This window comes from Octopus sinensis, linkage group LG12 (assembly GCF_006345805.1).
Source record: "Octopus sinensis linkage group LG12, ASM634580v1, whole genome shotgun sequence".
In the NCBI taxonomy this organism is placed as follows: Eukaryota; Metazoa; Mollusca; class Cephalopoda; order Octopoda; family Octopodidae; genus Octopus; species Octopus sinensis.
The window spans coordinates 55,257,982-55,272,611 of NC_043008.1; the positions used below are offsets into that span (position 1 = coordinate 55,257,982).

At 34.8% G+C, this 14,630-nt stretch overlaps 1 protein-coding gene across 10 annotated transcripts in view; it reads left to right on the forward strand.

The window, feature by feature from the left end:
* LOC115218121 (keratin, type II cytoskeletal 1) overlaps window positions 1-14,630 on the forward strand; it is a 220,083-nt gene that overhangs the window by 145,869 nt on the left and 59,584 nt on the right. The gene's annotated exons all lie outside the window — the stretch shown is intronic.

Genomic DNA, 14,630 nt, shown 5'->3' on the forward strand with positions numbered 1-14,630 from the left:
TATCGAAACATTATTATTTTCATTATTATTATTATCATTATTATTATTATTATTATTATTAAGGCAGTGAGCTGGCAGAATTGTTAGCATGCTAGGCAAAATGCTTAGCAGCATTTTGTCCATCTCTACACTCTGAGTTCAAATTCCACTGATGTTTACTATGCCTTTCATCCTTTCAGGGCTGATAAATTAATTACCAGTGAAACACTTGAGTTAATGTAATCAACTAGTCCCCTCCCCCAAAATTTCGGGCCTTGTGCCTTTAGTGGAAAGGATTGTTATTATTATTATTATTAAAGCAGAGAGCTGACAGAATTGTTGGCACGCCAGGGCAAAATATTGAACAGCATTTCGTCTATCTTTACAGCCTGAGTTCCTTTCAGGGTCGGGTCGATAAAATAAGGACCAATTGAGTGCTGGAATTGATGTAATTGACTTATCTTCTCTCCCAACATCACTGGCCCTGTGTGAAAGTTTGAAATTATTATTGACATCTTAAGAATTTAGAAAATTCAAGAACCGTGAAATAATTGTTTTTAGGAAGCAACCTTTGAGTTTTACTATTAAAAGTGTGTTTTAAACCAATATTTACAACTATTATTTGTAGATTATCTGCTTCAAGATTTATTTGTCCTAAAAAAGAATTATTTCACATTCTCTCAATGTTTCTAACTTCTTATGACATCAACAACATACAGTTCTCACTGGTAAACATAAATTCTTTAAAACGATAAAGCAATTCGAATGATTACTTTGGTTCAATAGTAGAAAGCCTGTCATGTTTACAGGAGATTTGGGACAATTAACTCTTTCTAGCCAAAGGGGTTTTAAACCAATATTTACATGCTGTTATTTATGCCTTTATTTGCTTCAACTTTCACCATTCCTAAATAGAATTATTATTATTATTATTATTATTATTATTATTATTATTATTATTGAGTGAGAGAGCAGTGCATGCCATCAAAGTGACACTGGGGTAAAATATACGAAGCCCAGTATACCCATCATCACAACCATATGTGCGCAACAAGGTGATCTCATATCAAGATAAACAGTACATGACCTTGCAGGTGGGGCTCAGAATTTTCTTCTGGTCGAGTAGCCCATCCCACTCAAAAGGTCCCTGAATAAGGGTTGTTTAAGGATGTTGAACAAAACACCCATGAATTCCTCTCAACACATGGCTATGATTCTCCCCCACTACTTCTGCTCATGATAAGAGATGCACATATTGTCAGCCACTAAGGGACATGCTCAACTGATTAAGGTCAAACAACTGACAAGCAAATCTGTGGTATTGAGCAGAATATTTGCTGTAGCCCATCTTTTATACCAAGACAAAACAATGTGCATGATAACACTTCCAATCTGTTAAGCTCAGAAGCCATGAGAGCCACTGTCTGTTATTATTATTATTATTATTATTATTATTACCACACTAGGCTAAATACTTAGTGGTATTTCATCTGCTGCTACATTCCAAGTTCAAATTCCACTCAGGTGTACTTTGCCTTTCACCCTTTTGGGGGTCGATAAATTAAGTACCAGTGAAACACTGGGGTCAGTGTAATTGACTCTCTCCGTCCCCCAAATTTCAGGCCTTGAGCCTATAGTAGAAAGGGTTATTATTATTTTAAGTATGCACCTGCTAAATGGAGAGCGTGAGAGAGAGTTCATACCTTTGGTGGTCAGGGTAATCCTGGATCTGTGTAGTTCCTTGATTGGCCCTAGCTAGAGTTTCTCCTGAATCAGGACAGCATCATCCTTATTATTCCACACTTTGTATACTGTGTATACTTTTATGGCATTTCACCATCTTTTCCATTTCTTTCTCCCCCATCCTTTATGTAAATCCCGCGCATATTGTTGTCCGTTCTTGTGATGTCCCCTTCATCTATGCCCTTGTGGTTGATAAAAGAAATTATTATTGTTAATGTTATTAAGGTGGCAAGCTGGCAGAATCGTCCATCTTCACGGTTTGAGTTCAAACTCCACCGAGGTCAACTTTACTTTCGGGGTTGATAAATTAAATATCACTGAAATATTGGGATCGAGGTAATTGACTAGTCCCCTTCCCCCAAATTTCAGACCATATAGAAAGGATTAAAGAAATCATTCTTAGTAGTAGTAGTAGTAGTAGTAGTAGTAGTAGTAGTAGTAGGTGTAGTAGTAGTAGTGGTAGTTTACTTGGCTGTATATTTATGCATTCATACATCCACCATTCACGCAAGATAAAAATTGAATAAAAGGAAATATTTTTATTCCAAAACTTTAAACTATAGTAAAAAGTAAATTATATAAAATGAAAAGGAGTAAATTATATAAAAATGCCAAAGAAGGAACAAATTGTATCTCTTTGTATAAAACAATTCTTTAGACATTTCAATAAATCTGGGCAGGCAGGTGTCAAAGAAAAAATGAATTTGAGTGAGGTACGTTTAAAAACAAAGGCTGTGTCAGAGAATGTAGGAAAAGATGGGTGGTGATAGCTAAAAGAATTTTATCATAGGACAGGCTACAACAACAAAACATGTTTCCAACTATTGAACTATCCTCTATGTCAGTGCTTCTCAGCCCTTCCCCTGTAATACATTTATATATCTGTGTCTGTGTGTGTGTGTTGCCTCGTGTCATCACATTTGTCACTTTTTAAGTAAAAGCAGTGACACTTTTTCATGTTTCCTGTAAACTATGTTCTGTTGCTCAGTGGTTTTGCCATTTTAAACACAACTGAAGGCTAGTGAATAAAAATATCTTATTTGAATAACAAGTAGGGGTTAGTGACTGCAAGAGCATCCAGCCATAGAAAATTTGCTTCTGTAAGTTTTTTCTAAACTATGACATCATGCAAAAAGTAGGCATAAAACTAACAGTGATGTATAGATATATATATATATGTTTGTATGTATCTATGTTTGTTGGTTTGTTCATTTATTCTCATCTGTTTTTAATTATCTGAAGTTTTCTTACAAGAAAGGAGCTGGTTTCTTACAGTGATACAAAGCTCCATCATTGGAATATCGATAACAAAAACAATGTCACATTTTGAACTTGAGAAAAGTCTTGCGTATTTTTATTGTTCTGCTTACTACTGATTGTATTTGTAACATGGATGTTAGCCGGTTGATTTCTTTTACTGAAAACCTTAGCTTTTCCAGGTTGTCATTCAGGTATTTATTGACAATACCAAATGCACCAACTATTGTTGGTATAAGTTTAACCCTTTAGTGTTCAGATTATTCTATCAAACATAATACCTATTGATTCACATTGATTTGAATTAATCATGCATTATCTCATATCTTCAAGATGTTGATGGTGTAATTACTTAATGTAGAATAACATTGTAGGGTAGGTGTGAGAGCCTGGATCTGGTCAGTTTGAACATAAAACAGATTAACTATTTTGGCCGGATATGGCCGGTTTAAATACTAAAGGGTTAAACTTATAATCTGGATATAGAAGCTGAAAGTTTTGAAGCAGTGGTCCATAGTAACATTCTTTCTCTTTGATTTTACAAAGACATTTTCACATATGTGGTGCCTCTTTTCTCCATGACTGTACATGCTTTTTCCTGTCTATCTCAAACAATGATATCCAGTCAGCAGTGTGTGTGAGTGTGTGAACAATTTTTCTCAGGAGTGTTCAAGGCTGTCACTAACAAAACAACAAAAGTTTTTGAGTTAAAAGAGTTCCTGATGTTTGTAAATATGTGGTTGAGTAGATGAGTTGGTTGAACTGTCGATGAATACACCCAAGTGTGTGCATCTATTCACATGAGAATCTCATATAGAGAATCTTTGAAATGTGTCACAAATCTTCACTGTGCTGCTAATGGATTGGATTTGGAAAATCCATATCGGTTTCTTTTGCTTTCTCTTTGTGAATCTGAATATTTCTAGATTTTTGTGCAAATTTGTTGGTAAATATCTTAATGCACTTATGATGATTGTTTACAAATGAGAATCTCTAGTCAGAGTACAAGTGTAAGTTCCACATTAATTTACCATAAGTGTTTTTTTCCTTGGACTTTTGATTGTACATTCGCATTCACTATGCAAGTATATATGTGTGTGCATGCATGCATGTATTCTGTTGTACGAATTATGTGAGACAAAAAGAGATAACTCAATACAAAGCAGATTGTAGTATGTGTTGTATATAATCTCCAAGACTGGTAATTAATAAGGTTTTCACCAAGTGGTCATATAATATCTCTGGAAAAGACATTAAGTAGCCATTTGATATAGCTCACTCTGAGTAATAACATTATTAGTCCCGAAGATCATTTTATATTTATCATCATCATTATTATCAATGTTTAACTTCCGCTTTTCATGCTGGTATGGGTTGGACAGTTTGAGTGAGGACTGGCAAGCCAGGAGGCAGCACCAGGTTTCAATCTGATTTGGCAAGGTTTCTACAGTTGGATGCCTTTCCGAGAGTGTAGTAGGTGCTTTTTACGTACCACTGGCGCAGGAGCCAGTCAGGCATCACTGGCATCGACCATGCTCGAATGGTGCTTTTTACATGCCACCAGCACTGGTGCCAGTCAGGTGGCACTGGCATCAGCCACAATTATGATTTTGAGATATGAATAAAATTGTTGTGTCTTGCGAGGGTCATTATGCCAAGAATTTTTGAAACCGAATGCAAAAGCAATTTTGTGTGTATGTGTCCATGGTTGTAGTTATTAATCCCTGCATGTCCCATGGCTTAGCAATGTGTATGCTTACATAATACCCATTCAACTATTTCCCCCTCCCTCCATGACTTCCTCCTTCTTTTCACTTCCAGATTTAATTTGATAAAGATGGTGAATACTGATGTTTACGAGCCAACCATGGCAAACTTGACCTCCAGTACAAAATGAAAGTGATGTAGTAATAAAGAAAGGAAACATCTTTAGCAATCAACAATAATACTGCACACACACACACACATACAAGCTTGCTTTCTAGCCTTGAGGTCCTGGATTCAGTCCCACTGCATGGCACCTTGAACAAGTGTGTTCTGCTTGGTTTTCTACTAGGTCCACTAAAGCCTTACGAATGGATTTGCTGGAATGGAAACTGAAAGAAGCTCATCATGTGTGTGTGAGTGTGTATGTGTGAGTGTGTGTGTGTGAGTGTGTATGTGTGAGTGTGTGTGTGTGTTACTGATAGCTTGTCTTGACCTCACATGGCAGTTGTAAGCGAATGTTACTATCATAGAAGTGGTGTCCTTCATTTCCAATCTTCTGTAAAAGCATGTTGGGTCACAGTGGCACTGAACCCCAAAACCATGTGATTCAGAAGCAACTGAATATTAAGTTTAATTTTTTCCTGGCTTCAAATTCCTTCTGCCTATGTCACTTCCATTTTGTGCAAGATGTCAAGATCCGTATTGGTCAACTTAAAAAACAGATACAATTAAGCATCTTTACCATTAACTTTTTAGCACTGAGATTACCTGTCTAGCATAATGCTTCTTCATTCATTCACATCGTTTCCAATTATTCATTGATTATTCTGTAGCTCTGAGATTTCGATGATGTGATTGTTTTGTCTTTAGAATGACATTGTAGAGTAGGTGTGAGAGGCTGGATCTGGTTGGTTTGAATATAAAGCAGGTAGAATATTCGAGTAAGATATGGCTGGTTTCAATGATAGTGGGTTCATTCATTTTAGAAACTATTTCTCTCTCTCTCTCTCATTTTACAAACCAAGATTAATAGTTGTGAGCTTTTTATGTTCCAGGTATTCTCTACCATTATCTGTCAATTATGTAATCTTGATTAATCTAATTTGCATGTAATTATAGCATCCTAATAGGTAATATACCTGATGTACTAACACCAAGAGGTACCTGTTGCCATGATAACTTACATATTAAAAAATGTTTATTTGATTATAATTTTTTTGTATTTTTTTTACCTGTTTATTTATTTGTTTTCTCATAATAAACCCTTCTTTTTTCCCCCAGCCCTCTTAGGTCTGCTCAATCAGTGCTGACCTCGGTCTTAACAACATCAACAACATTCCTTTTTCATCTTTGTTTATTCTTGAATCATTATTATTATTATTATTATTATTATTATTATTATTATTTATTATTATTATTATTATTATTATTTATTATTATTATTACTATCATCATAATCATCATTATTAATTTTAGTTAAGTGGCAAGCTGGCAGAACCGTTAGTATGCTAGACAAAATGCTTAGCAACATTTCATCTATCTTTACATTCTGAGTTCAAATCCTGCCATGGTTGACTGCCTTTCATCCTTTAGGGATCAATAAAATAAGGTACCAGTTGAACACTGGGATCAATGTAAATGACTAAGCTCCTCCTCTGAAATTGCTGGCAAGGACGACTTTACCTTTCATCCTTTTGGGGTCAATAAAATAAGTACCAGTTGAACACTGGGGTCGATGTACTTGACTCATCCCCACCCCCAAAATTACTGCCCTTGTGGCAAAATTTGAAACCATCATTATTATTATTATTATTGTTAACAACAATGTAATTATGATAGCAGGTATCATGTTTGCTAGTCTGTTTATCTGTTTCTCTTTCTCTTCTCTGGCTATCTTTCTAGCTTTTTTTTTTTACATCTATGTTAATATTAATTTAAGGTTATTATTTTAAAGTTTAAAGAAAAGTAGAGAATTTATCAATAAGGAAACTAGAGTGAAATTTATTATGAAATTCATTTTAAATGGAACTTGTCACCTGTTGGCTTATATCTCTACCATTTGAGCAATTTTCTTAAGCTATACCTACCTGTGGAGGTATCAGTCTGTCCATCTATCCACCAACCTCCCTAATTATCACCTATCTGTCTCTCATCTATCTATCTGACATAAGCATCTAATGTGTAGACTTCAACTTCAGGTTTCCAAACTCTAAAAACTGGTTTTGATCAAATGAGAGTAAGAAAAAAGAAAATATAATCCAATTAAATTGAGATGACCGAAATTGGAACAATTATTCTTTTCTACTCTAGGTACAAGGCTCAAAATTTTTGGGGAGGGTGTCAGTTGATTAGATCGACCTCAGTACACAACTGGTACTTAATTCTTAATTCATTGACCCCAAAAGGATGAAAGGCAAAGTCGACCTCGAGATTGGAACAATCATTGTAACACTACTGTTTATAGAATCCAGAAGAAAAATGAAAAACTATATCGCATTCTTATGAGTATGTTTTTAATATAAGCTGATACGGCTGTGGGCTTAAGAAGTTGCTTTGCAATCATGTAATACCTTGACAGTTTTATGGGCAAGTATGTGTCTTCTAGCATAGTCTTGAGATTGAAAATTTGCTTGATCCTTTTGGTTGCTGTCACAGATTTAGAAATTTTTAAGATTAGGTGAAAATTTTCAAATTTGACATATTGATGCAATTTTTCATACTGAATCCAAAATTGGGGTTCGTTTATTCCAGAAGAGCATTTAGAAAATTATTACAGTGGTTCAAAGTTTGATCATTTTTAGCCAATCAGAAAACAGGATTCAGAACTTGTCACTTTCTGCACGATAGCTGTCTGTCATGAGATGATTCTCAGCAAAACTTGTGGTAGTGGTTGCGATGGTGAGTGTCACATTTGCACACATACAGTGCCCTTGTTACAATGGAAACAGGGCAGACTACAGCTTTATTTGTTATTATGGAAACAGACACTACTGTTAGAATTATGGTCATGTGATTACATGATGGCTCTGCAGTTTCTTGGTGGCTTTTCTATTGGCTAAAATTGCCCCAAAGTTTGCAAATTTTAAAAGCTATTAATTTTTTATTTATTAATTTATGAAAAAAATTAATTTTATTTTCATAATTAGCATATGAAACTAAATTGGTACGACCAGTAAAAACAAAATGTGTGTACTACATCGTATGAAATGTGGTTGGTTTTAGAATGTACCCTAATATCAAAAACCAAGTTAACTCAGTTCCCATCTCTCAAGTACTCATGCATGGGCCCAAGTATACTCAATTCTTGTGCAATAAGGGTTAATAGTCCATTACTGTGTTATTGATATGTATATTATTGATCCAAAATTATTGAAAGGCAAGAGTCATTGCTAGCAGGATTCAAACTCAGAATTCTGTAACTGATGAAGCTCAATGATAATCAGGGTATCAGTAGTCTAATTAATACATTAATGAAGGTAGAAATGTATTATTTAGTTAATAATTTAAATTAGTTTGATATTATTATTATAAGTGGTTAATATTTTTGATAGGTGAAAATTTTTGAAGTTTTTGTTTATTTTTTTTGTTTTTATTTTTGTTTTACCAGTTTTCTATTGTGAACATTTTAAATTTATTTAACTGTTATGATTAAACTAAAAAAAAGAGAGAAAACAAGAACTAACTGAAATATTGTTTATTGCTTTGAATTTTATTTCAGTTTAAATTTCAATTCCATTAAAAAAAAAAATGTATTCAATTAAATTTCTTCCCATCCTCCTCTTGAATGATTTGACTTTATGAAAATTCCTCCAGTTTTATTAATTTGAAAACTTTAAATTTAAAAAAAAGTGAAAAAGAAAAACTCTAGAGGTAAAAAGAAAAATTGATGCAGGAACTTGCTTTGAGGGATTATGTTTTGGGATGCATGCCAACTGGTTTGATTGCATGTTGTTTTATCTTGTTTATGTAACGGTTTCACTGTCACATCATTGTTGTATAATGTGAACACCTACACAAAGACTAGTCAATATAGCCTTATTGTGAATGATTCCTAATGGTATTAAGAATCACAGGTGACATAATTATTTGTATACCTTCATTGAAATATATTTTATTGTATGTCTCTCAAATCAAGAATCTAGTTCAATAATCACATTATCCCACTCTAGAACCACTAATGGACACCAAGGTTATTGTAGTCCTCCTCCTCTTCTTCTTCTTCTTCTTCTTTGTGTTTGTATATTTGTATGTATACACATGCACACATATATGTGTATAAACAGTGGATTCTACTGTTGTAGACGACAGATGACGGTTCTGCAGTTTCTTGCAGAAAAACTGGCACAGTTTGGTTTGTTTATAGCGGTGAAATGTTTATCGTGATATACATCATCATCATCATTTAACGTCTGTTTTCCATGCTGGCATGGGTTGGACGATTTTGACTGAGGGCTGGCGAACCAGATGGCTGCACCAGGCTCCAATCTTGATCTGGCAGAGTTTCTACAGCTGGATGCCCTTCCTAACGCCAACCACTCTGAGAGTGTAGTGGGTGCTTTTACGTGCCACCAGTACGGGGGCCAGTCAGGCAGTACTGGTGACGACCTCGCTCGAATCTTTTTACACATGCCACCGGCACAGGTGCCAGTAAGGCAACGCTGGTAACGATCACGCTCGAATGATGCTTTTTACGTGCCACCGGCACGGAAGCCAGCTGGCCGCTCTGGCTCATTTTGTCCATCAAATCGACATTGCCTGTACTGGTGCACTGTGAGCCACACAGCAAATGTTGAAGGGATTACAGAGCAATGTGAAATGAAATGTTTGCATCATGTGCTCCCTACATCTGTTTCACTATTGTGATTATTTGCATCTTCTGCAGTAGGTGTTCATAGTTCAGTTGGATACTGAACCACAGTGCACATGTGTGTGTACGTGCGTGCATGTGTGTGTGCGTGTATGTGTCTGTGTTAAATTTCTGTCTTGTAACATAGTTGTTCAACAAGCAGAGATTGATAAAATAAGTACCAAACTTAAAAATAAGTACTGGACTTGATGTGACCAACTGAATTGTTGGAGGTAGTGCCCCCAACATGACTGCAAACTAATGGCTGAAACATTAAAAGAATATACATATATACATGCATGCATAGGTACAGTTTAATGTCTTGTAACAGCTGATGAATAGCCAGCATTTATCTCATCTAAGGAAGAATACTGTCTCACATATTAAACATATAATACAGCTTATCCTATAGAGTGCTTTGCCTGCTGATTCTGTATGTTCAGCCTTGTCAGAAAGGCCATGTCGTTACAGGTATCTGATGAATTTGTTTGGTGGTGGTGTTAAAATTTGGCTAACAGATGCAGGGTAGACCTGTTATTTCTTTATTTTTTGATAATGTTTTCTGTGACTACGTACTTGTGATATCTCCATCACAGACACAACCATTCCCTGCATGAGTCATCTTTCCTTTGGTTCTGTAAATCATTTTTGTATGTAGGTATCTTTGCACCACTGCTTAGCCGGTAATAATGGTGTGCACATTTTTGTTTTCTTTTGTGTGTATTAGACTTGTCACCGGTGAAAGATAGAAAAACATTTGTTTTCAGCTAAAATCACCTTTATTGTTTCCATTTGTCCATTCTTTGTATTGGGAAAGTTTTCCTGTTCTTCTGACTTTCGAACAAAGAGCAAGCTTATGTTTCAAAAATTTGATAATGAAAACAAGTGCATACAATTAATATGTTTTCAAAGTAATAGAAATTGTTTTAACCCTTTCGTTACTGTATTTCTGTTGAGATTCTCTATGTTTCTTTCAATTACTTTAAATATAACAAAGAATTTAATAAAATGACTTAGTTATCATTCAGCTAGTGTTAGGAACATAAATTGTGACTAAGGTTTGGTGGTAGATTATAATTCAAAACTTATGTAAACAATACATTTGTACTCAGAGCCAAAGCCGGTTTCAGCCGGGTTGGTAACGAAAGGGTTAATGTGAAAAAGAGAAGTTTTTGATTTTAAAGCAGAACTTTTTGCCAACGGAGTCCTGCCTAAAACATCATATTTTTTTTATGTCTAATAATTATCAACACAGACCATCACTAGTTTTATCTTTCTATTGTTTTACTTTGCGTATAATTAAGTTGATATAAAATTTGCATATAATTAAGTTGATATAAAATTTGCAGTTTTGTTACTCATTGTAATAAATGTTTGTGATTGGAAAAAATGTCAGAAATAGTTGCATGACTAACTTAGGAAAAAAAACTATAATTGATAATTATTACCATAATTTTAATATGTATGATTGCTTTAATTTTCGTGTTATTGTTGTTTTTTCCCCTCCTCTGATATCTAAATTAAGTCTGAACTATTGTATTTCCATATTCTTTAATCTCTGACATTTTACTTGTAAAGTCTAATATATCAGTTTTGATCTCACAATTCCTTCCCCGGTTTTACTTCATTCCATTACTTTTCCACACCACATTTTTCTCCCAGGTTGTATTGACTCACTTCATATTTTATACCTCATTGCTTGTTCAACTCCCCTGCACATATTGCACCTGCAACAAACCATTTTCAACTTGTCTTTCTTCAGTATTTATTAATCCTCTGAATTTACCAACACCCCTCTTCTTTGCTTTATACTGTACATACTTCATATAAATCTTGGCCAATTTACATCTGTACTTTTTCGTTGGTCTTTATCAAGTGTCTTATTTCTGGATATGTGTGAGGTATCAGATTAACTGTAACAAAGTTCTCATTTTCAATATCACTGACATTTTTCTCCTCCTATCAAACGTTTAACATTGTGCGATCACTAGCTCCACCTCTGACATCAAATATGAAACAAGCAATGTTATGTGCCTCATCCAGACACACGTCATGCTGGCATGGGTTGGAGAATTTGACAGAATTTGACTGGTCAGAGGACAGTGTTGAGCTCCAGTGTCAGTTTTAACATGGTTTCAGTGGCTGGATGCCTTTCCTTATGCCGGACACTTTACAGAGTGCACTGGGTGCTTTTCCATGTCATTGGCTCTAGTGGGGTCCTCAAATAGCCTGCAAGACAAGACCCCTTGATAGAGGTTGGGTGTAGTATAAGGGTATATGTCCTTATATATATATATATATATATATATATATATATATATATATATATATATATTATATATATATATATATTATTATATAGAAGGAGCTTCTACAGGACTAGAACTGTTTCATTCAAGAGAAATCTTCAGCAGATTTCTCTTGAATGAAACAGTTCTAGTCCTGTAGAAGCTCCTTCTATATAATAAATTAATTTTACTCTATGTATTGAGTACCTTATTTACTGTGGTTAACCCCGAATCAACCCGGGACCTACATATATATATATATATATATATATATACACACACACACACACACACACACACACACACACATTGCTTCTGTGTGTGTGTGTGTGTGTGTGTGTATAACAAACAGGATTTAAACTCATGATCACATGAACTGTTGGTCTAATCAGCGTATAATTACAACTTAATTGTATCTATGTACAATATCCTTGTTGTCATAAGAAGTAGTCTTGTAGAAAGAAATTATTGTCAATAATCATTCAAGCCACTTACCAGTCTATATTTCATGCGATGGATAATGATTATCAGTGAATGACCTAAGTGGATATTTAGATTGTTGATTTTCTTGTTGGAGAGAGCTGTGACTCATTGATGATACTTCAGCAGCTAAACCAAATACCTGCTTCTTAAACAACTTATTAGTGATTTTTTTTAAGAGTAAAATCTATTATACTGTGGCCCAAATTCCTTTTGGTTCAAGTATAAGCTTGAATGTTTTGAATAGATCACAAACTTGTTGCAGCATTGATTTTGGGAGTCTCAAATTTACCTAGCTTTCATATGACACTATTCATTATCAGTTTAAGATCTTGTTTTTTTTTTGTTTTTTTTTGTTTTGAAAGAAAACTTTGGGGGACTATGGCTTAGGCATGTCTAACCCATTACAACAAAATGTCTTTTTTTTTATTGATCATATTTAATGAATGATTTAAAAGTGGCATGCAAGAAACACTTAAGGAAATCAAAAAGATCTGAAGAGTAGTACAACGAAATTTCAATACATTAAGATGAGTTCAATACATTTCTAAGTACCATAATTGATTATGATAAATACTAAGGGTAAAACACTATAAATTATACAGTAAGACTTGCATGCTATGAAGTAATAATAATAGTGACAATAATAATAATAACGATAATAATGATAATGATAATAATTTCTTTTATTATTATGATAATAATAATAATAATAATAATATATTACAGGTGGATCAATAACAGATCAACATGATTTTTACACAAAGAACAGTGCAACATTTTGAAGCATCATCATTGTCGTCGTCATTTAGCAAAATAGTTTATTGATGTAAAGTAGCCAAGAAGATATGGTGCATTGGAATGGAATTATAGGTTTCTGACAACTGTGCTTCTTTCATATTACTAACATTGCTGCTTCTCAAAGACTGGGTTTTCATTCCTCAAGCCAGGAAATGCTTAAGTCATTGACAAGTGATAAGCTTATCAAAAGTAGACATACATCTTACTCTACTCTAGAATAGTTGCTCAAATACCCAGGGTACATCAGACACATATGCGCATGTGCACACACACACACACACAAACATATTTATACACTATGGGCTCCATTCATTTTCTGTTTACTAAATTTACTCACAAGGATTTGGTCAACCTGAAGTCATAGTAGGAAACACTTACCCAAGATGCCATGCAGCAGGACTGAACCTGGAACCATGTGGTTGGGAAGCAAGCTTCTTACCATACAGCCACACCTCTGCTTTGTGTGAAAAGTTTTTAAAAGGCGTAGGAGTGGCTGTGTGGTAAGTAGCTTGCTTACCAACCACATAGTTCTGGGTTCAGTCCCACTGCGTGACACCTTGGGTGTCTTCTACTATAGCCTTGGGCTGACCAAAGCCTTGTAAGTGGATTTGGTAGATGGAAACTGAAAGAAGCCCATCGTATATATATGTATATGTATACATGTATGTGTATGTTTATGTGTCTGTGTTTGTCCCCCCAACATCGCTTGACAACTGATGCTGGTGTGTTTACCTCCTCCATAACTTAGCGGTTTGGCAAAAGAGACCGATAGAATAAGTACTAGGCTTCCAAAGAATAAGTCGTGGGATCAATTTACTCGACTAAAGGCGGTGCTCCAGCATGACCACAGTCAAATGACTGAAACAAGTAAAAGAGTAAAGAAATTACTAATGAAAATGAGGCCTTACATAATGTAATATTGGACCTTGGTGCACCGTCTGTCGGGTTTCCATTCACCTATAATGCAATAACCTTTTCAATGTGTTTAGAATATCATGTGCTGTACCTAGTTTACAGCTTTACATATTTTATTTCTGAGAAGCTTCTGAACCAAACCTCTAAACAAACACCCACCTCCCATACTCCCTCTTTGCAAGCTCATAACACACATTCAGGGAAGCTGTCACCAGGTTTAGAAGAACCACTATTCTTGATCATATATCCATATATAAAAAAAAAATGTCCCCTTCACCATAACCAAATTTTCAATCACCATTATCATTAAGAACCCCACCTTCTCTTTCTCTCTCTCTCTCTAGTAAAATTCTTCTAATTTCAGTCTTTTCTTCTTATTTTACTGTCGTGTCTTCCACAACCCCTTCTCTTCTAAAGTTGTTTGTCTAAAATGCACTTTATGCACCCCTCTCATCCTAAACCCATAATAAAGATTACTTTCCTCAGTGTTTTTTGCCTCTGGATTTCAGTTCATTTAGAATTCATTTTTCCCCTCTGGTGCTTCCCTCTGTTTTCTCATTTTTTACTTTCACTTCCAGCGTCTCTTTATCTTTGTGTCCATCAATTTCCTAACA